Source organism: Numida meleagris, chromosome 2, assembly GCF_002078875.1.
Source record: "Numida meleagris isolate 19003 breed g44 Domestic line chromosome 2, NumMel1.0, whole genome shotgun sequence".
NCBI classification, from domain to species: Eukaryota; Metazoa; Chordata; class Aves; order Galliformes; family Numididae; genus Numida; species Numida meleagris.
This window is the reverse complement of record NC_034410.1, coordinates 37,460,093-37,481,003: the sequence shown is the minus strand read 5'-3', so window position 1 is coordinate 37,481,003 and position 20,911 is coordinate 37,460,093.

Here is a 20,911-nt window from a genome sequence, read left to right as displayed (position 1 = left end):
CGGGGCCGCCGGGGGCTCGCGCGCCCCCTTGCCGCGCGCGGAGAGCGGGGGGCGCCGCGGGAGAAGGTGCCCGCCGCCATTTTGCCCCCTCGAAGGCCGGCGGGGTCTTGTCGATGCGCGGTCCCACGGAGTTGCAGACCTCGCTGTACTCCCATGCGGCCCAACCCGGAGAGGGGCACAACGCTGGCTTCGCCCCCTCGCACCATCCCCTCACCACAGCTGCCGCCACCACCACACTCCGTGTTTTTACTGCACTGCCTGCAGTCCCTAGACAAAGTTTCTCCCTCAGCATGCTCCCATGCTGGTCTCCTAAAGCAGCCGCAGCTGCAGCCGCAACCACAGCACAGGCACCTTCAGGGCTGGCGTTCTCCTTCTCCTGCTATGATGCAGCTCTGCACAACTCTGCACTTAGTCAGGCACTGGGGCCTGCAGCGAGAATACTTAGGTTGTGGAAGGAATCCCCAAAGAGGGAGAAAAGGTGTCGGGACAGGCTGGCTGCTGCTGGGACCTTCTGCCTCCATGTGGCTGCTGCTCTTCTCATGTAGGGACTGCAAAGTCCTTTGGAGACAAACATGCGCTGGAGTGCACTGCTCAGTTTTGTGACAGCTATAAGGAGCTGGAGAAATAATTATGTAAACAGTATTAAGTGTAATAAACACACATCAGCGTTAGGCAGTCTTGTGTAGAAATGTTGGTAAAAGCCGCGGTGAACATTTTATTCCTAATGCTTTTTTAAGTTTATGTAGCTTGTGTAATAGGCCTTGTGCTTTGCTCCTGCCTCGATGGAAAATCATTACGCAGTAATGGATGAGCTGGTTCGGAAGAAGCACCGCTGGGGTACCGCTTACATTCGTTTGGAGATGCAGCATACTAGAGGAAGTAGCGGGAGGCCTGCCAACTTTCCCAATTTAATTATTAAGCTGTCAGTTCCTGACTTCTTGTTTCCACTTCCCGAGGCAACATCTGGCTGTAATAACAAAAATAAATAATTAACATAAAATTTGATCATTCACTCGGTAGCATTCTGTTTCCAATGTCCTTTTTACTGCAGTCTTACAAAAACGGAGGATCTGGACCTGGTATCTCTCTGAACTACCAGTAAGTGAAGACAAGAATAGTGTCGCTGTGATCCATGAGGCAGAGCTGTGCAGAAGGGTCTGTCATACTCAAGCCTTTTTCAGAAAGTCCAGTGGTGTGCATTTTAATCTTCCTAATCCTTCTTTTATTCAGAAAAACATGAGCATTTTTTTTTCACCACGTGTAGCCGAATGATATGACTTTGGGAGATAAAAAAAAATCTTTTTTTAGCCAAGAATTATTGCATTTTCATCAAACATTGCTTCAAAAGGGTAGTGGTGGTTTCAGGAAAAAAAAAAAAAAACAGCTATAAAGGATATGATGTTTAAATGCTACCAAATGCGAGCGAAATGCTGAAGAGAAGTTTTAAAATATCTGTGACTGCGTCTTCACGTGTTCTCTGGGTCTGTTTCATACGATGTGACAGCTTCAGCTCACAAGTCGTTATTGCAGTGGCTTTTGGAACTGTATGCCTCTTTTTTGCATATCCTCACTCAAACACACGCACATGCTTACAAAAATATATATCTATATATGTGCATATTCACAGGCAGAGACAAATACAGAGTGACTCAGCTCTGTGTTCTACTCGCTTAATCAGTTTTCAAAGCTCAAGCACTGTTCTCTTTTCTTATTTAAAATGCCTACAGCCATCTTTCCCACATTCCTTTTTTCACGGCAAGGGTGCCATGCCTTGACAAACCAGGCAACCTAAGCTGCTCGCAATGGGCTTCTCCTCCCTGGATCCCACTCTCCTGAATGTCTTTCTGAAGGTCAGGAGGTCAGCTCGTCCATTAGTCACATTACAGCTTGGCTTCGACACCAGCCCTTCACACTGGTCTGAGGAAATCCTGGAAGACCATTCTTCCTGATGGTCCTGAAGTAAGGAGGGAGATTAAGCTCGGAAGGCAGAGATCCTGCAAGCCAAAATGCCAGGAGGTGGTGTCAGGAACACCATGGGGTGAGCCCTGTTGTCCACAAGCAGCATGCTGCCCAGCACAGCTTCTTTCGCTTTGGTCTTTCCAGGGCTACAACACTTACTTGTGGTAAGTACGAGCTGGGCATGTACAGTGGTAATGCTGAATCCAGCACCTCTCATCGTGATTCTGTCCCTTAGCATTCCCAAGTAAAGCATACATTTTGGCTTCCCCGTTCCATAATTCTCTCCTCCTTCCATTAAGAAGTCAGGTGTTGAGATCAGAGGAGTCTGACATCAATGCTGCTGTCATGTGGACTCACATAAGAGATTTTTTCTCGGGCCTTATTTTTTTTCCAGAAGTTTTCTTTCTCTCAAATCTTGGAGGAACCTCTGGAGCATTTTATCGATTTCTTAGTGGCTTCCTAAGGCTCACTGGGTACTTTTTCTTTCTTCTCTCTCTCTGTCCTCCAGTTCAAGTAGCAGAAAGGCTAACTATCCTGTTAAGTAGGGCAGACATCCTTAAATCATCCAAAGAACTGTATAATCCTTTCATACTTGCTTCCCATCTTCAAGTAAAATGACTATGCTTGTTAAGTCCTCATAGGAGAGGATTGAATACTTTATATAAATTCTATTCAAGATTCTTCTGTTTTCCCTATAGTTCATGAAAGATCAGTCAAACTCTTACTTTAAACTATAAAGAGGAAAGAAAATAGAGCGAGGTGAGAGTGTTGAAAGTGAATTTTCTGGTCAAATTCTATTTATCAGTTTCTCTACCATTAGCCAATTTCCAGGCATACAGCCCAGATTTATTTTTAGAAAAGTCACCTGGGACTGAAAAAAAAAATGGTCAAAACAAAGCATTTCAAAATGCTCTGGACCAAAGAAATGTTTCTGACACAGCAAGGACTGTGCTGAGTCCTGTGATCAGATGCAGCTTTGAAAACATTTGTGCAGTCTCTTGTTATAGAAAGGAAAGTTTGTATTTGTGTATATTAGGGAGGTGAACTTCAATTTCCCTACTTTTTGCTAAGGAGATTCCTTGATGACTTTTGCACCAATATGAATTTGGCAGCAAAAACGAAATTGTGCCAACAATGAGCAAATCTCTTATGAAAAGCCAGTTGATGGACAATTCAATGCAGATAATTTTACAGTCCGCTGGTGAAGGTCACTAACATGATGGATAAGTCTACAATGCTTTTATCTATGTATTTAGAAATGTGAAAGCAGAAATTAAGGTCTTCTAAAAGTAGCAGCTTCTAATTGCCAGCCTCACATACAGACTTGGCCAGACTGCTGAACTGAATAAAAACTTAAAGGAGTTTCATGTTCAAGTTACTTGCTGTAGACCTAAGAGGTCAGAGGGACACTGATTCCCAGAAGGATCCGAATCTGGATAACATTTCTTGGCTATATGGATGCAAGAATTTGTGTCTGATAGAAATTTGCCTATGCAGAAGGAAGCTTAAATGGGGAAAACAGGATATGCTGATCCACTAGGGCCGACATCAACAACTATTAAAATGAACTGACACAAAGAGCCTCCTGGTTATCTATTATTGTATTGTTTGGAGACATCAGCTCATATAAAACCGCAAAATGCTTGAGACTCAGAATCAAAAATGACTTTCCTTAATGAAAAGCATCACGTGCTGAAAAAAAATGTCCTGCAGGATTTGAAACATCAGAGAATAGACAAGAGAAATCCAGAATCCTACTGTGCTTGGGGGGATTTCTCCACACCTAAATGAACATTAGATACAACAGCCAGCACTCACCTAAGGACATGATATGAATCCCTAGGTATTAATAATAGAAACTCAATCCCTAGCAATATTCACATTTTTCTACAAAGATTCCTTACAAGGGAATGTGGAATCTATAGGTAGACTTTAGAACATGAATTTTGTCTCTGCTACACTCGCTAGGTAACAGAGGTGATAGTTCATCTTTGGAGATGAGAAATAAAGCAGTGATGCAATCAGACCATGATGCAATAATAAATGATGATGGCGGCTGAGATTGTAAGTATCTGCAGCTGGGACTCCTTCAGGTTTCTGCCTATCAAGTGGTCTCTATCTCTCTGGGAATTGTAGTAAGCAACGTAGGGGTGCCATGAATTCTGAACGCATGATAGAAGAATTAAAAGAAACTGATGAAAAATCCAACCAGTACAATTGATATTTTAAAACCACCCCTGCTGCAGCGGGTAATGACTTAACAAGAGCATGCACAAAAGATAAGGAAGGAGTTAGAACAACTAACCCATTTGTTACCTGAGAGTTTTCTTTAATGATAATGAGAAGATTGGGAGAGATAATTAGGTGCATCGCGTTTAAAGAAGCACTCCACGAGATAGTCCCCGTGACGGATTGGTAGGGAGTACTAGGGCAGCAAGTGTAATGATAAAACAATATGAAGAACATAGGAGGACTGTTTGATAGGAGTATAAAAGGTTGTAAAGGTCTTTGAGGAGTTAGGATGTAAAACTATAGAAAGCAATGCTGATTTGTAAGTAATCTCATCACCTTGACATATAATCCGTGATAATGAGCTGGAAACTTAATGTATAAGGCAGAAAAGTTCTTACCAATATGGAGGCAAATAAATAAGAAATCTGGCTAACATACTATGGATTTAGCTTATAAGGAGAAATGTGGTTGGCATAGAGAAAGAACAAAAATACAAGTTATGTCTAAATCAGACTGCGTTTACATTTCTGGATTTGTCATGCACATTTCTGATAACATGTAATTCCTCCAAGATTTCTGCTAGATCTCTTCTTGGAGGAATTGATGCGCCTGCTAGGCACAGATCATTGCTACTTGGGAGTCACAAATTAAGTGATGGAAAAAGCGAGTATTGGACTATAAAAGTGGAGTATTTCATTCTTGTAGATGTCCTTAAGGTTGATCACGGTGGGTATGGAATCTACAGAGCACGTGCATTATAGTGCCTAGTGATTTTGAAAGGCCCACCGAAAAGATGTTACCAGAAATAATGAGTAAATGTAAGTTCTGCTGATAGTATGCAACAGCATAGTTGCACGTACATTGATGAAACACTGCAGTTTGGCCTCCCAAGCTGTGTGTTCTGGCAGAGAAACCTGAATGGGTGTTATAAGTCAAAACTTTAGACATCTGCAGACAAGTATGAACTAGTGTCTGTCCTGCAAGTAATGGAAAGGATGTATTGCGTAAATCACAGTGGTGATCTATGTTTAGAGTTCTGATCAGAGAAGAACAACAAGTCTGTGTTATAAGGTACCTGTGTCATCTGTTTATACTATACCATTCAGCCCTCAACAATCCAGTACTGTTCTCATAGAATTACTTTTGGGTTAATGCATCCTCAGAAACTTTGATATTTATAAAAAATTTGTAAGGACCTCTATACCTGCACAGGTGCCAGATGCAGAAGGCTTTTACGTCAGTGACCTGGGACAATATTTCAGAAGGTGGACCAATATACGGGTCAGATGAGAGCATCCCAAGCACAAGATATCAATGGAAGAAAAATACAGAAGAATTTGTCCATCTAAGGGAGGTTTCCTTTTCACAGGAAAGTGAAATTATGCAACTGTAAATAATGGAAGGTCGAATGTAAGGGAGGAGTACCAGCACAAGTAAAAGTTCAAATTTGCAGTGTTTCAGCATACATTTAGCCTCTAGGACACGTATGCAGTCCTGCAGTCACTCATAAAGTGGCATTCGTGTAACCTAACTCCTTAAGTGGACATGGTGGGGTACAATATATAAGGATATTTTTGATGACTTGTTTTGACAGATACATTTTATAGTCTTTTTACAACTCGATTGCTGCATGGTTGCATATAGGCTGCTTACCTTCCCCGGGACTTTACAGATTAGCAGCAAATATTTTTTGTAATAGAGAATCAAGAGTGGCCTATGTTCTCCTGTCATCTAATAAATCCTTGGATAAGCTGTACGTGGGTGGCATTCATTGGAGAAAAGATTAGGCAGATCCTTGACTGATAAACATGCCATAGCTCTACTGCTGCTGCAAATTATTATTTCATCAGAAGATCTGCTTCAGGTTTGTAAGCAGTCCTGCAGACACTGCTGAATGAAGGGCATGATTCATGGGCTGAACACATAGGATTCTAGTCCTTGGAGTGGTAGTTGGTGATTTGGCAGGATACCCTAGGGCATCTCATATGGCACTCAACACCTATGTCATGGCTCTTGATTCAAGCCTTTAATGTCTCTAACTTGGACTCAAACATACATTGAGCAATTAAATGCATTCTGAACATCTTTTCAGAGGATCACACTGACTCAAGTGTGTCATTCTTTTATGCTTGTTTGGAAATAATTATCTCGCAAGCAGTATAAACAAGTAATCAAGCAAACAAGACCACCAGGGCTTCTATAATTGAGACCTTAGGCATAATTGTTTATCTGTGAAGGATAAAACACAGTTATTTATCTCTGCTAACCTTTGACTACTTTCTTAGTCACAGGGAACAGCTTATTAAAATAAGGAAGAGTGATGTATAGGGTTAACAGTTACTAAGAGGAGGTTTGCAGAGTCAGGTTGCCACTGCTTCTTGCCACCCAAAGAAGTCACTTAGAGTCTTCCAATTAAAATCAGTGTTTTATTTCAAGCTTTCAGTCTGCATTCTGGATTGTCATAACTACAGTTGATACTTGTTATTATTTATGTTGTAAGACTTTTCCAAGAGTGTTAGGCGTTGTGCAAATACCGGAAGAAACAGACTTGCTGTACGAAATGTGCCTTCCTAACTCTTGAAGATACCCCCCTGACAGTTAGAGTTGGCAAGCATCATGGAATTTCTTCCATCGCTCATATCTGACTACAGTGTGCTTCAGAGTGCGCTGCTATGGTATGGAATCGTCATGAGGAGTTAGAGCAAAGGGGAAGATGTGCACTATCTAAGAGCAACATCCCACCTTCCCCACCTTTCCCACATTCCCCACCCCTTCCCACCCTTTGCCATGGCCTGGGGCTGTGCAGGGAGCTCCCTCTTCTGTTCTGGGTAACTCTCATCAGTCATGCTCTCATTTTAACCCTAACATCTGTTTCCCTGCTAGCTTTTGTCATCACCCTATTTAACTCACATTTCCATTTTAAATGAACATTATTCAGCTGTTTTCTTTTACAGCTTATTATTGTTTTGTACCACGGCTTGCCATTGATTAAGATAAAAATCGATACCCACAGAAGAAAATCGGAATAAACTAAATGCAAGTAGAGCAATCATCAGGGCACCATTTAAATTAAAGTGAAAAAAAAAAGGGAACACACAACATGCTAAGACCAACCTTCTCTCTTCAGGGCCAGTTGTAGTGTGGTATCATTGGCATTTGCGGTCAAAGTTAAGTTTTGTATAAATCGTTTAAATCATTTTTTTGTAAACGTGGAAAATACTTTTTGGAATATTTATACATATGAGATTATTTTTATTTATTTACTTATTTTGTTTCAATATGCTCACGATGTGAGTCTGAAACTTGTTTCCCTGACAAGTTCCAAGCGCAAGCATGAACTTGCAGTACTTGGCTTTCAAGTACACTAAAGAATAATTTTGGTAAGAACTATTTGTGTTCAAAGTTGGTTATTATTTCTCATTAATCTGCCTCCTTCTGTGGCATTATGTCCTTCTCTTTTTCCCTGATCTGACTGGTTCATTTACTTAAGTCCTACTCTTTGGGGAAAGAACAGTCATCTGCTAAATGCTTTTACAGCCCATAGCACAGGAAGGTCCTGACCTGACTGGTCTTTGGCCTTGGAATATTTTCAAGGAATTTATTATTTATTATTCTTGTATGTAATAAATCATGGACAATTTTCATTGCTCTCATGTTTTATCAAAGGTTATTTTCTGTCCCACTTAAATATGACTTACTTGCCCTCAGAGTGTCAAGTGTACGGTACAGCAGCTTCTGCAATACAGTTGTGGTAGAGATTATCTACAATAATGGTCATGTTACTCTAAGACTTGAGGAAATACTGTAACATTTTGAAGACTTGCAATGACAGCACAAATGATGCACCATGATGACATTTTCTTCGCATTTGGACTCTGCTGGATAGCAAACATCTGAAAACAAAAATCCTTTGTTTATCCACAGGCAGTTTCAGTACTATCAGCAGTGCATGCTTCTCTGAGCCTGCTTCGTTCAACCCTGGCCAAGGATGAGCGAGCAGCATTCTGAATAAGAAGGCACCTCAATTTTCACGCTTATTCAATCCTAGGCCTCTGCTGAGACTATGCTAGTAAAAGTGCTATGTATAAAGATGGCTTTATGATATGCATTTGTCCTCAAAAGTCCAACTGCAACGGTAACTGATGTGTCTGCATAGAACATTTTTGTGTTTGACTGAAAGGGAGAAAATCTATTTGCAAGGAGATTCAAACACAATACTGTGTACAGGCAAGTTGTTTGAATATTTATCCCTTTATGTTTGAAAGTTCTGGACTATGCAACAAGCAATTTATCTGCCTTCCCACATTGTTTTATTTCCAGCAGCCACAAGATGCACTGCATGCTCAGCCTACCAAACCTTCAGGACTGTAAGAGCTCAAGGCAACTCTACTGTCTTGTATTTTTACATCTACAAATTAATGGAAAGTGCTGTCTTTTTCATTTAGTAGTATTGTCTCCTCCATTTGGATTTATTGTACACTAGAGAAGATGTCTTTAGAATTCCTCAGCAATGCGCTGAAAAAAAAAATAGTGGGATTTCAGAAGTGTATATCCTAAATTTCCAGGCAGGAAGGCAGGCAATATAGCAGTCATGAATCTTTTGAGGAACAGATCTTGACCACACTGGATATTTTAGTTTTCATTGCATCTTCAACAACAAAAAAAACCCTCCTCCTTCTACTTTTCAATCTTCGCATCTTAATTCACAACCATGAAAGTGACTTTTAGTCACTTTTAGCTGAGTTTTCTTCACGTACAAACCTGACATGGCTGCCCTGTCTTTTTGCCAACGCTCCTTCCTTGTTAGCTTTTGATTCTGTTGGCCAACTTAAATGAAATTTGTCAGACATGCCAGAGACAGAGGTTGTTAGAAGTTTTACGAGCTTCACGCCTAGAGGCTGCTGCTGGGATTTGGGAAGCCAGCCCACATGAAAGCTGCTATTTGGTGGCACATGAGCCCAAAGCCTAGCCAAGGCAGCCAGCAAATGCCAGCCAGCCCTTCGCAGGCTGTGCTTCACCTGGCAGTGTAAACAAAGTGTACAAGCGAGGCACAGGAGGGAGCTGATGCTCTGGTAGATACATCAGGGAGATTTTGTAGGGAATGGGCTAAAGACAGGAAAAGAATAAGAGGATATTATGGTTGAAGGCAATAAATTCAAGAAGAGGGAACTACGGAGACAATAACAGAAGGGTTTGTGTAAGGGGAAACCTAGCCAGAGGGGGTGATTTTGGAGAAGATGTAGGACACAAGCTTATAGGAAGCAAAGCCGCCTTAGTACAGTTGTTACAACCTGCTTACTGTAAGTGTAATTGCTTGTAGACAATAGAAGACAATAATTGTAAATTACAAAATGCAATGCATAAACTGTAACTTATGTATAATATGAGACAATATCCTCCCTGTTAACAGGCTTGAAGTTTAATGTCTTACTAGATTATCATGCCAATAACGAAGTTTCGTTATTTAAAAGAGATACATTATGGGAAAAACAATCATAGCAGCAGTATTCAAGTAGTTATCCACTCTGCAGTTTTCCCGTATTTCCAAGCTGTTTATTGTTCTAAAAGAAGCTATAATTACATTAAATACTTCCCAGTGTTCAAAAACTGGAATTGCTTGGCTTTCCACTAGGTTGTTATCCTGCAGTAAACATGACTTAAGGTGTTCAGCGCAATCACATACAAAAAAGAAAATGGTCTGGTCAACAGTATGTCGTTAAAATGACCGCACAACAGAAAAGACTGAAAGACATTTCACTTTTATATTAACTATTGAAGAATATTAATTTTCTCATAACCCTACACCAGTGGTGTAAATTTAGGCAGTGTACTTAGGCTGTCCTTTCTTTAGCTCAAGACAAACATTAAACTTAGTCTCATTAATAGTAGCTTACTTCACCAATGAGACTAGATTCCTCCACCAGTAAAATACCGGCAATGATAAGGAAGAAGGCACTCTACTGTGACCTATGAGACCCTATATAGGTATAGCGTTATCATGGGAGAGCATCTGACTTCTCATCTCTCCTGCTCCATTTTTCTTGTTGGTTTGTTTGTCTGAGATACATCATATTTGCCAAAAGAAACCAAAATAAGGAAGAAACTTCAGAGGCAGAAAAACTATGGACAAGAGCAACTAAATGTTAAAACTATGGGAAATCCAAGATGCACAGATCCAGAAAAAAAGGAAAAAAAAGAGGATTTCCATTTCTTGTGTAGTTTTTATGGGAATGTGCTACAGTCAGTGTCATTTACCAGAATTTCAGGAAAGAAAAGTTAGGTCCTGCTGTGAGTGAGCACCTGACAAAGAATCTAGGTATATGACAGAAGATTTTCCACATCAACAGGGATCCAAGAAGTTAGAACAAAACAGTGAGTGTCTTTCTTAGGTGATAATACTGAATATTTCAGGATATTCTCCCTGGATATCAGCCCACAGACTCTCTCTGGAAATCAGCTGCTGTAAGAAAATGAGAGTATTCATAAAAATAGCTATGAAGAGAGCAAGAAGATCAGAGCAGACAATCTCAACAACAGCAAGAAAGAGAAATATCATGGAGGAATAGAAAAGAGTGGTGCTATCATGAGAAAAGTAGGTGCAATAGGTGCACAAAAAATATGACAGTAGTAAAGGTAAATGTTTATGGGAGAAAGAGCCACTATTTTAAACTCTGCATTCATTTTTTTCTTCTGTAGTCTTAATATGAGCTCAGTAAGGATTACACTGCACAGACAGTGCAGGCCATATTTTCTTAGAATGTATTAGTGCAGAATTTGTATTTGGAGTTGCATAACTGATGACAAAGCTTTGTTATGGCTGTGCAAAGAAAAGACTGCTATAAATTGGGGAACTTGCTGAACCCTAAAGAAATATACTTTCTGCTGAGAGAAAATACCATTTTGTAGAGAGAAATCTCACAGTGTGTATACCACCTGGGTTCTCAGAATACAGCCTTATACTATGCCTTCATGCTAAGGAATAAATTTAAAGCTTTTTCTCATCAATCAGATAAAGGTATATTAAAGTTTGAGGTACAAATTCATGCATTATGGTCTAAGTCTGTGGAGCCAAAATGAGGTAGGCTTACAGCAATACTCAGCAAAGCTCGCATTAAAAAAAACCTTTTTATTGGTGACCTTTCCTTTAGAATTTCTGTGATAACACTTGGGGATTTTACATTAAGTTTCTTGCTACGAAATGGAGCACTGAGCAGACTTTTAGAAAGATTATGGTGCTAGAGGGATATTTAATGGTGAAATCACTTACCGTAGTACTCATTTCAGAGAGCAAAGGTCTGAAGTGAAATGAATTTGGTGAGCTTAGATTAGTCCTTGGTGGGCAGAGGTCCGTGTCTGAAGTCACAGCTACATGTATAATTAGGTATAATTTCTACATCTGTTCAATAGAGGTTAATTGGACTATCATAATAATTGAATTCCTGGACTTCTGATTTTTCTATTCAATATATTCCTATGAGATGTGAGCCAAATATTCATCATCTAACACATTTATAGGAAAATCCTGTTGCATTCATTCAGCATTTGGTTTGTGGGCTGATACAGAGTATTGGTATTTTTCAAGTATCTGGACATAAATACACATCCAGTCTTCCAAAATAAATACACAAAAGAAAGATCCACAACTACACAGATTCTGTATGAAGAATTGCTCATATCTGAAAGAAATGGTCAAAAGCAGGTAGATTACAAACTAACAAAATAGAAAACTCCAGTAATTTTACCCATGTATGCTGCAAGGATTTCACTCTTTACATGGCTGTATTTTTTATTAAGGTTGTATGACAAGCATTCAGTAAGTAAGAACTGCACATTAACTTTGAGTATTTAGAATAATATGGTTATTTTTTTTCTACAGTCACAGGTGTGCAAACATATGACAAAAGCGTATGCATGAATGCAGTGTATACTTACTGTTCTCTGCATGCAAGCATTTATGCACATTTTACAAGACTACTGCTCACTCATTCAGAAAACTAACAGGTTTTCTTTTACTGCTTCCTTGTGAGAAAAAGGTAGACAGGCACCGTGATGAACTGCATCCATTTATGCATTCACCTGGGATCTAACATTATTGGATTATTCTTGGCTCACTACCCTTGTCAGACCCACTTTTTAATTTTTTTAAGGAAACAACATTTACTTTTCATTTACTGAGTTTATCATTTAGAAAGTGTGCAGACTTTGATATTGAAGTCTTCTGTGCATTGAAACAGACAAGTTACTGAATTAGTTTTTTCACAGAATAGCTAGGGAAGACATTCTCCATTCCCATGTAACCATTGGCTTCCCATGCTAGGACTGCCAACAGCAATGTCAGGGATAGTCAGGAAGTGGACTTCTGCCAGAGATCCTTCAGAAATGTAGACATCTTATTAAAAATAATCAAAAATGAAAGATTTTTGACTGAAAAAAAATTGATTGGAAATCTGCCATATTGTCTCAAGGGCTTTATGAGCATTAAGCTTGAGTAACCCTAATCTATCAGCTAGATTGGACTGTTTCTCTCATGGTACGTCAGCTTGATATCAGCAGTGTCTTGCCTTGACATAGTGTGGCAGTTCTGGGAGTTACTGTCTCTCTGAGGAGTCCAGCTCATAGTACAAAGTAGAGATAATGCACAAATATATCACAGTTACTAAAGTATTATTTTGTTTGTTTCATTAATCTTCTCCAGCTATTTAAATTTTTGCTTATAAATGGTTTTTGACTAAAAGTGTGAGTTCCTGAAAGAAGTTTGGTTATCAGTTATACTTTTAACTACAAATTAATTTTCTGAATAAATTCTTACATGAATCTATTAGAAACAGGACTAGTGTTACTACTTGATTTAACACAAGTCTGTGACTACCTATCTCATAAACTTCCAGGCTTAGTCAGGCTCGTGGGATTGAATCCAGAGGTGTTTCTATTGAACAAGCATAGTCAAGAGTAGTGCAAAGTTTCAAGTGCAGGGAACGCAGGACTCATCCCTAGGAACACACTTAACATTTTTTGCAACTCAATCCCGTAAACCAATTTTAGTGATGCAAGGAAGTTCACTGTCTGCTAAGTCATTGTGAATCATAAAGTCTCCATTTGTGTGGTATAAATCAACATAACTATTCAACAATTAAATCTACAATGAATATATTTTTTAAATTACCAAGCATTATGTTTCATTTTACAAGCTTGCACATGCATTCTTTATAGCTTACTGTCATGTAATGCTTTATAAATGATACTTGATAAACAACAGCTGTATAATCTTAGAAATATTCATCAAGAGGCACATGTATCTATGGTAAATCACTTTTGACTTGTACAGTGCTGGTGGCTGGCATATAATCTTATAACTGCTTGCATGTGGAACGTAATAGGACGTGGCACTGCACTTCTGTGAGACCAAAATACATTCAGAAAACATACTTGGGTATCAATTGCAAGCAAGAATGAAAAACGTTTGTCAAGCGTACAGTTCCAAAATGTAAATCTCATAGTAGATGTTATATTTATGGTACACCACTATGCATATTTTGCATACTGTTTATTTTTAAATTGAACTTCACTGCACTCATTTTCACAGTTTATTGGCACTGAAACCTAAAGCTTAGTGAAGGTGTGGAATTTGGGATTGTTTTTGCTCTGCCATAAGCTAAAATGAGCTGCAGCTCCTGTACTTCTCTCAGCTGTTAGATTTCTACTAATTCCTCAGACTATGTCGTAGTTTATTTTCTATCTGCTAAACATATTTCAGCGTTCAGGAAAGTTCCTGAGAGGCAGAATTTAGAATAAGGGGAATCAGCTGTTTTTTCAGATGCTCATATACAACTTCTGCAGAGCCACCTACCGTAGTCCTTATGTCACAGTAAGTTTTGAGGAGGAAGAGATAAGGAGCACCATCATGCACATACAGTACCTAGTAGTGTTACCTTTACCTAACTGTTGGACTGAAGAATTAAAGTATGCTGTGATTGCTACTTTTGGGCTCTTCGCTGAATTGAGCTGCTTTTTACAGCGGCCTCATTTCTGTTCTATTGAGACCATTCCAACTGTATTCAACATTTACGCTATGTAGTTACAACTGCTCTTCACAAAGTACTGCTATTTGTGCTTTGCTTAGGATATCTGAGAATGCCAGAGTCTAAGGTACAAACCATATCAGCTCTACTCACAGATACAGGTTATGCTGTTTTTTTAAACTGGAGATAGAATTCACTTCATCTAATTGTCTAAAACACCTAATGCAAACCCCTCATCTAGATGCCGTCTTATACCCAATGGAGAGAAGCAGACCAATTAATGCAGAGTCCAATTAATCCCATCCTAAATTGTATCTAAGAAAAGTGGATTAATCTCCCTGTTGACGGCTCCGTCCTTCTCTGTAGACTGTAGAGGCAGTCTAAAAGGCTTCCTTAGAGTGGAAGCACACCTTACAGAGTAGTATGAAGTGAGATGAGTGCTGCCAGCCTTTGTCCCTCTTAGTTGCTGTGTAGTGCCCACCACAACTGCCCTTAAATACAGAGCACATTGTTTTTGTGGACACGTGGCAGAATCTGCCCCAACTTTGCAAAGCAGACATAGTTCAGGAAGGCAGCTTAATTTACTTGGTCCATTGTGTCAACCTATAATTAAGAAATTAATCCATGTAGTATGAGCAAATAGCTTTCATTTGAGGTACGTGAAGTGGTAGGAAATTTTTGTTTTCAGAACAACCCTACAAGATCTGAAGCTTTTTCAGGAAGATGCTGCATGAAAGGGGCTTTTACTAGCTGCTTGCATTCACAGTATTCCCTTAGTGATATTTGTGTCTCTGCAGTTCTGCATTTGTGTCTATGTTATGCCAAAACTTCTACAGTTTTTGACAAAAGTTGAAGATTCTCTTTATATCCTCTTATCTCCACCCTGAATAGAGAAAAAGCTGGAGCATATCTTTTATTCTTGTACAGAAGCAGAACTTTAGTAGAGGATCTGAACAAAGGAGAAACTGCAAAGAAAACTGCCTGGCAGCCAAATTAACAGAGGAGCTTTGGGCTGAGGGAGAAACTATGTACCTGTGAGACAAATTGTCAAAAATTAAGTTCTCATTTATCAAACTTGAATTTGGGAACAAGAATCACATAAGAAAACAAATTTGCTAACTTTCTTCCTCATTAGATTTAACGATTACAAAGTGTAAAAGACACAGTTTCTTAGCCATTTGTTTAAGTCCTGAGAAATTGCAGCAAATTCATTGGCACCTTCTCCCTCTTGTGCTGGCATCTCTGGTTGCATCATATCTGTTGTGAACAGCTACTGCTCCTGCCTGATTTACCCCTGCAACCTGTTTCAGGCCTTTCTAAGTCTATGCAATGTGCTCTTCAGCTCTTTAACTTATTTTAAACATTTATATGGCTTGTAGACATACGAACTGTATGTGCTAAATCTAAGAGTTGCTGAACCCATTTGATCCTAAAAGATATGCAGAAGGGCTCTTATCACTCAATCACTTATCACACACTTTTGAGGAAATGAGAGCAAGTAGTAAAAGTAAAAACATAACATTAAAAGCTTTCTTCAGTTGGGAACATAATAAATTTAAATGTTGAAAGCAGCAGATAAAAAGGCAAGTATTCAGGATTCAAAGTTACACCTTATTTCACTATTAATGTCACACTGTTAACAGTACAGCACAAAAAAGCTTTAGTATATATTGCTGCCAATTAATTCTTAAGTATACAAGACCAAGATTATTGCTGTCTTTGCCTCTAGTTCTTCTGAAAGGTTTTTGAAACAGGGTCACCAGAGCTGCTGGCAGTGTTTAACCCGTTACATCTGAGTTTTTAAAGAAGTTTTCTTCCTTCTCCTCAGTTCCTTTTCTAAGAAGTCCTAATACTCCAGTTTACAGCTGTGAACCTCTGGTTGATGATCTTACAGAATGAGCCCCAGTACCCTCAACTCACCATCCAGAACATGCATTGTTTTTTTGGAGTCCATGTGTTTTACAGTTAGGAATGATTTACTCTAGATGCATTATTCTACCCTTTCTGATACTGAGTTTTCTTTGCATTTTATTCCACTGTCTTTCCCAGCAAGTTCTAGTTCTTTCTGTCTTACATCCCAGGCAGTTCCTCTGCCAGGTATTACAGGTGAACAATGAACAGCATAAATCCCACTACTGGTATTTAGGAAACCTGTTAGTTGAGAAAGCTGACCACTTACAGCTATGCTTTGACATCTGCCTTTAAGTCATTACTAACCTATGGCACCAGCTTCCCATTGATTTCATGGTAATTTATTTTGTAGAAGCCTATAATGAGGAAATATGTCAAAAGCCTTTTAAAAATCCAAATACCTTACAGCATTAGGATCATTATAATCCACATTTGTTGACAGTTAAAAAAAAATTCAAATACATTTCTAAGGAACATCGTCCTCCAGCAGAAATTGTGTGTTATGCAATATATTGTGTTTGTCCAGGCATCTATTAATCTCATCCTTTATCACAGTTTTACTATTTTGCCTGTACAGAGACCAGGCTTACTGTCTATAGGCCCAAGATCTCTCTGGAGTCCTTCATAAAGACCAGTGTCACATTTCCCACCTTCTGTTCCTCTGGCAATAGGTTAGACACTACAGTTAGCAGTTTAGTAATTTTATATTTGTTATAAATCTTCAGTGAGTACCATCTGTTCCTGGAGATTTCTTACTGTTCAGTGTGTCAATTTGCTCTAAAGCCTTTTCTATTGACACTTGAATTTAAGCCAGTTCTTCAGCCTTATCTCCCATAAGGAATGACTGATATCAGAACCTCATTCTCTTCTGTAATGAACACTGATGCAATAAATTAATTTAGCTTTCCTGCAATAGCCTCATCTTCCTTGAATGTTCCTTTCATACCTTAATTGTCTATTGGTCCCATCTGACTCTCTGTCAGGCTCTCTGGTAACTGTATGTTTGAGAAAAGTTTTATTAATAGGTTACTTGTCCTTACTGTTACTCCTTCAAATCCCTTCTGGCCTGTCATATGGTGTCCTTACCTTTAGGTTGCTACTGTTTTTACTCCTTTCTATTCTTTTTGCTTGGATATAACCCCCAATTTTTTCCTCCAATTGCATAGATGAGGTGCTTTTCTTTCTTAGTTATATTTTTGATGTTTGTATTTATTTTTTCTGTATCTCTAACATGAACATTTTCTGGATTATCTCCCCTGTAACCTGCAAATATTTTACCCCACTAATTAATTACTCCTTTTAATTTATCTTTCACTAGTTCATCATTTTATTTTGTTTTTATCTTTAAATACTTCGTTACTGTGGCAAATCTTTATCATTTTCCCTTCCTGTAAGGATAACAAATGTGAACAATTTTAGAGTATTCTGTATAGGAATATACTGTTCTCTGAGTAACTATTCCACAGTCATTTCTGATACCTAAAAATAATGTGCCCAGAGGTAACAATTTTTAGGTAAATAAACATGTTTTCAAAAAGTCTACATACTATCATTTGCAATAGAAAAAGTCTATTAAAAAAAATATATGTACATATTGACTGTTACTACCAAAAACTCCAATAACTTTAGATGGAATTGACTGTACTATGTAAGTATTGACATTCAGATTCTAAGCTTGGTTTTATTCTGCAATTTTCTTTCAACCTACCTTTGATAAGTTCAATGGATCTGCTTTTCTGATTTATTCTGAAGTAGGAGTAATATGAGAATCAGGTCCTAAATCTGCAGATACACTTAGGTAGTGTCTGTTGCTCTAGCTGCAGATATGTGCACTATGTGGTCATTTTCAGACAGTCTTTTATTTTGTCTGCTTCCCCCCTTCATAGTTGCTTTAAATTTATGGCTTATATGATTTACTTTTCAATGGAATTACCGCTGAGAATCAAGAACTCTACAAATCTTCTGACTAGCTAACTTCCACCTTCCCTGCTAATTTGTGTGCTTATGAAGGAATTCAGCTATAAATCACCAATAACACAGCTATCTTAGAAAAATCAAATGTCATCCATTCGTTTGACTTCCGGTCTCGAACACAGTCAAAATGCCAAGGGGTGAACAGGAGATGAATGTAAGTCCTACACAGAGGTGCATTTAATTTTTCCATTTGTCATATCATGTCAACTCAGACTCTTCAACCTTTTGCCTTTTAAGATGTAAGCAGGAATAGCTGTCAATATAATCTGCAAGACATCTACTAACAAATTTAATCAGCTGAACACAAGGGTGACTAACAAACTCCAAAGAGAATCAAGAGTCTGCTCTGAAAGCAGAAGAGATCTCAGTGCTTTGCTCAGGAGTTTACCCATGTCATTGCCCTACAGCCTTGTACTAAGTGCTTCCTTCTGATGTTTTGTGCCAATGAACATAAATCTTCACTGGCATATTTTACCAGGAATCCCATTCAGTCATCACAGGCATCACAATACCATGTACTGCTGCACAGAAAAAGCTTTGAACCTGGAAGTTATCTGAGAATTTCAAATTAAAACAATGTTGTAAGGACTGGTTATAATAAGCAGAGAGAAAGAGAAAGAGAGAGAGAAGCTGAGAATGCTAACAGATCACAGAACTTTCCTCCAGGTGAAATGCATATTTAATTCTGGTGCAGTCTCTGATTTATAGTCACTCATGTGATGTGAAAGTGATTCTCTGATGCAACTAAGTACGTTTTTAGTTACAAATTTAAAAACCTAGAAGGAGGTTTCTGTAGAACCCTATTCTTGTACTAGAATTGGTCTTTTTCACAGTCAGGAGGGAAGCTACTCTATTTCTATGCCAAGTCAGCTCCTCTATTTTTGCCAGTCTTAAATGTTGAGGTATTGGAAGGCAAAAAGGCACTGTTTTTACTGAATATTTTGTTGCAGTAGAGAGAAATCTGAACTCTTATTTCTGATCTGTGACAGCTACTGGCACAAAGTTCTGGCAAGCCAAAGCTGATAAAAGCCCGCTCTGATTATGCCTGTTTCTTGCCATCAAGATTTGTGTGCTTCTGTCATTTTAAGTAAATCCATCCAACTCATGAATCATAATCTATCCAAGGTTTCTTTTATCATTCAAATTCCAGTGGTATCTATTCTGTTCCTCTGCTTCCTGGTCCTACACCTGCTGTAAATCTTATGTTGAGTTATTACTGAACTATTTAACTTCTTTTTTTTTACGTATGTAATTAAATTTAAATGACTAGGAAATCAAAATGTCCCTGAAATTTCATTTTATGTCTGTAGGGAAGTGTTAATTACTGTGTTATTTCTACCAAAAGTTTTGCCCAATGTCTGGACAAGCTATGAGTGTTTTTGCTTCTTTGCTTAATGAATGTACAGTCCTTGAACTGTATTGTAGTTCTGCTTTTTTTAATAATGAAAAAGGGGTTGCGGTTGAGCTTAGATCAGCGCTAGTGTAATGTAGCTCTGACAGCTAGCAGAATTAGATAAAAGAAAGATATAAATATCATATCTCTTCTTTTTAAATCATCCATACCCACTCTTACTGCTGTTTCTCTTTTCAAGAGAAAGGATTTCAGGACTTTGGCTCTATTTTGTGCCTATGCATTTGCTTAAGCTCCTTCCTATCGAGAAGAGCAGTGTTCCCTAACTGAGTGTGACATCCCTGCTTTATGGGTGTCATCTCTGTATGCTGTTGAGAAGGAATTCTTGAATTTCATACCTTCATTACAGCTCTCCTTTCCTCAGCCCACTATGAGTAACACAGTTATTCTAGCAATGCATTTTTCTTTAGTTCTGAAATCTTGGTTTTGTGCACAGCAGTTTTAACAATATGTACAAGCATTATGACTATTGTATTTTATCAGTCAGAGGTAGGGACATTTTGTGAGTAAGGGGCTGCTTGTAAAAGAAATTATAGTGCTTTCTGCTTTGGCTCTATATCCTGCAGGTAAACTGGCTGATATTTTAATTTCCTTGGACTCTTTTGAAAGCTCTCTAAATGAAGGTTCTGAAGAAAATATATAACTTTGGTTATCATACTTTATGGTTATTACTGTGTACACATTAAATGTGAATTAATGCAATAAAACAGTACATTTCACATAAAAAATACTGTGAATTTCACTGCTGTTGCTGACATGGCACATGTATCAATGTAATTATGGGTTACAAATCTTTGGTAACAGAGGCAATGTTACAGTTTTTGAAATTCCCCCATTATGTGAATTCAGAAAGAATGCTGCAGCTTGTTTTTAATTTATCTTGTCCAGTAGGCCTTTCAAAAGAGCAATATTGATGCTGGATTTATCTTTGGTTTGATGACAGTCACAGTAAATACGCATGTGGAATGTGCTAGTGCCAATGAAAATGCTGGGGCTTGCTCCTTCCTGGATTAGTTTGATGGTGTTCAGCCATCACAGACTACTGAGCAAAAAAGCTCTGAGGCATTTTGCCTCTCCAGGGCAGTTAAAGGCCTAACACATCAGGGAGCTTTCTGTTTAGTACTCATTACATTTGATTCCACTCCAGCTGTTTTTCTCAGGATGCCTAAAGTAGGTTTCTTTTTATAAATCATTGATCAAAAATGTGCCTTTTCAACACTTATGCTAAAGAACAGTGAGGCTGCAGAGCCCCATGTTCTGAAGTAAGCAAACAGCAGAATTAGGTGTGCCCATATCTCTGTGTCTTAAGATGTGGACAATGGATTTATGATGACTTACGGAACTGCTGAGTATATGACCGTAAGCATATCCTTACCCTGCTGAAAATCGGTAACTGAGGTCTTAA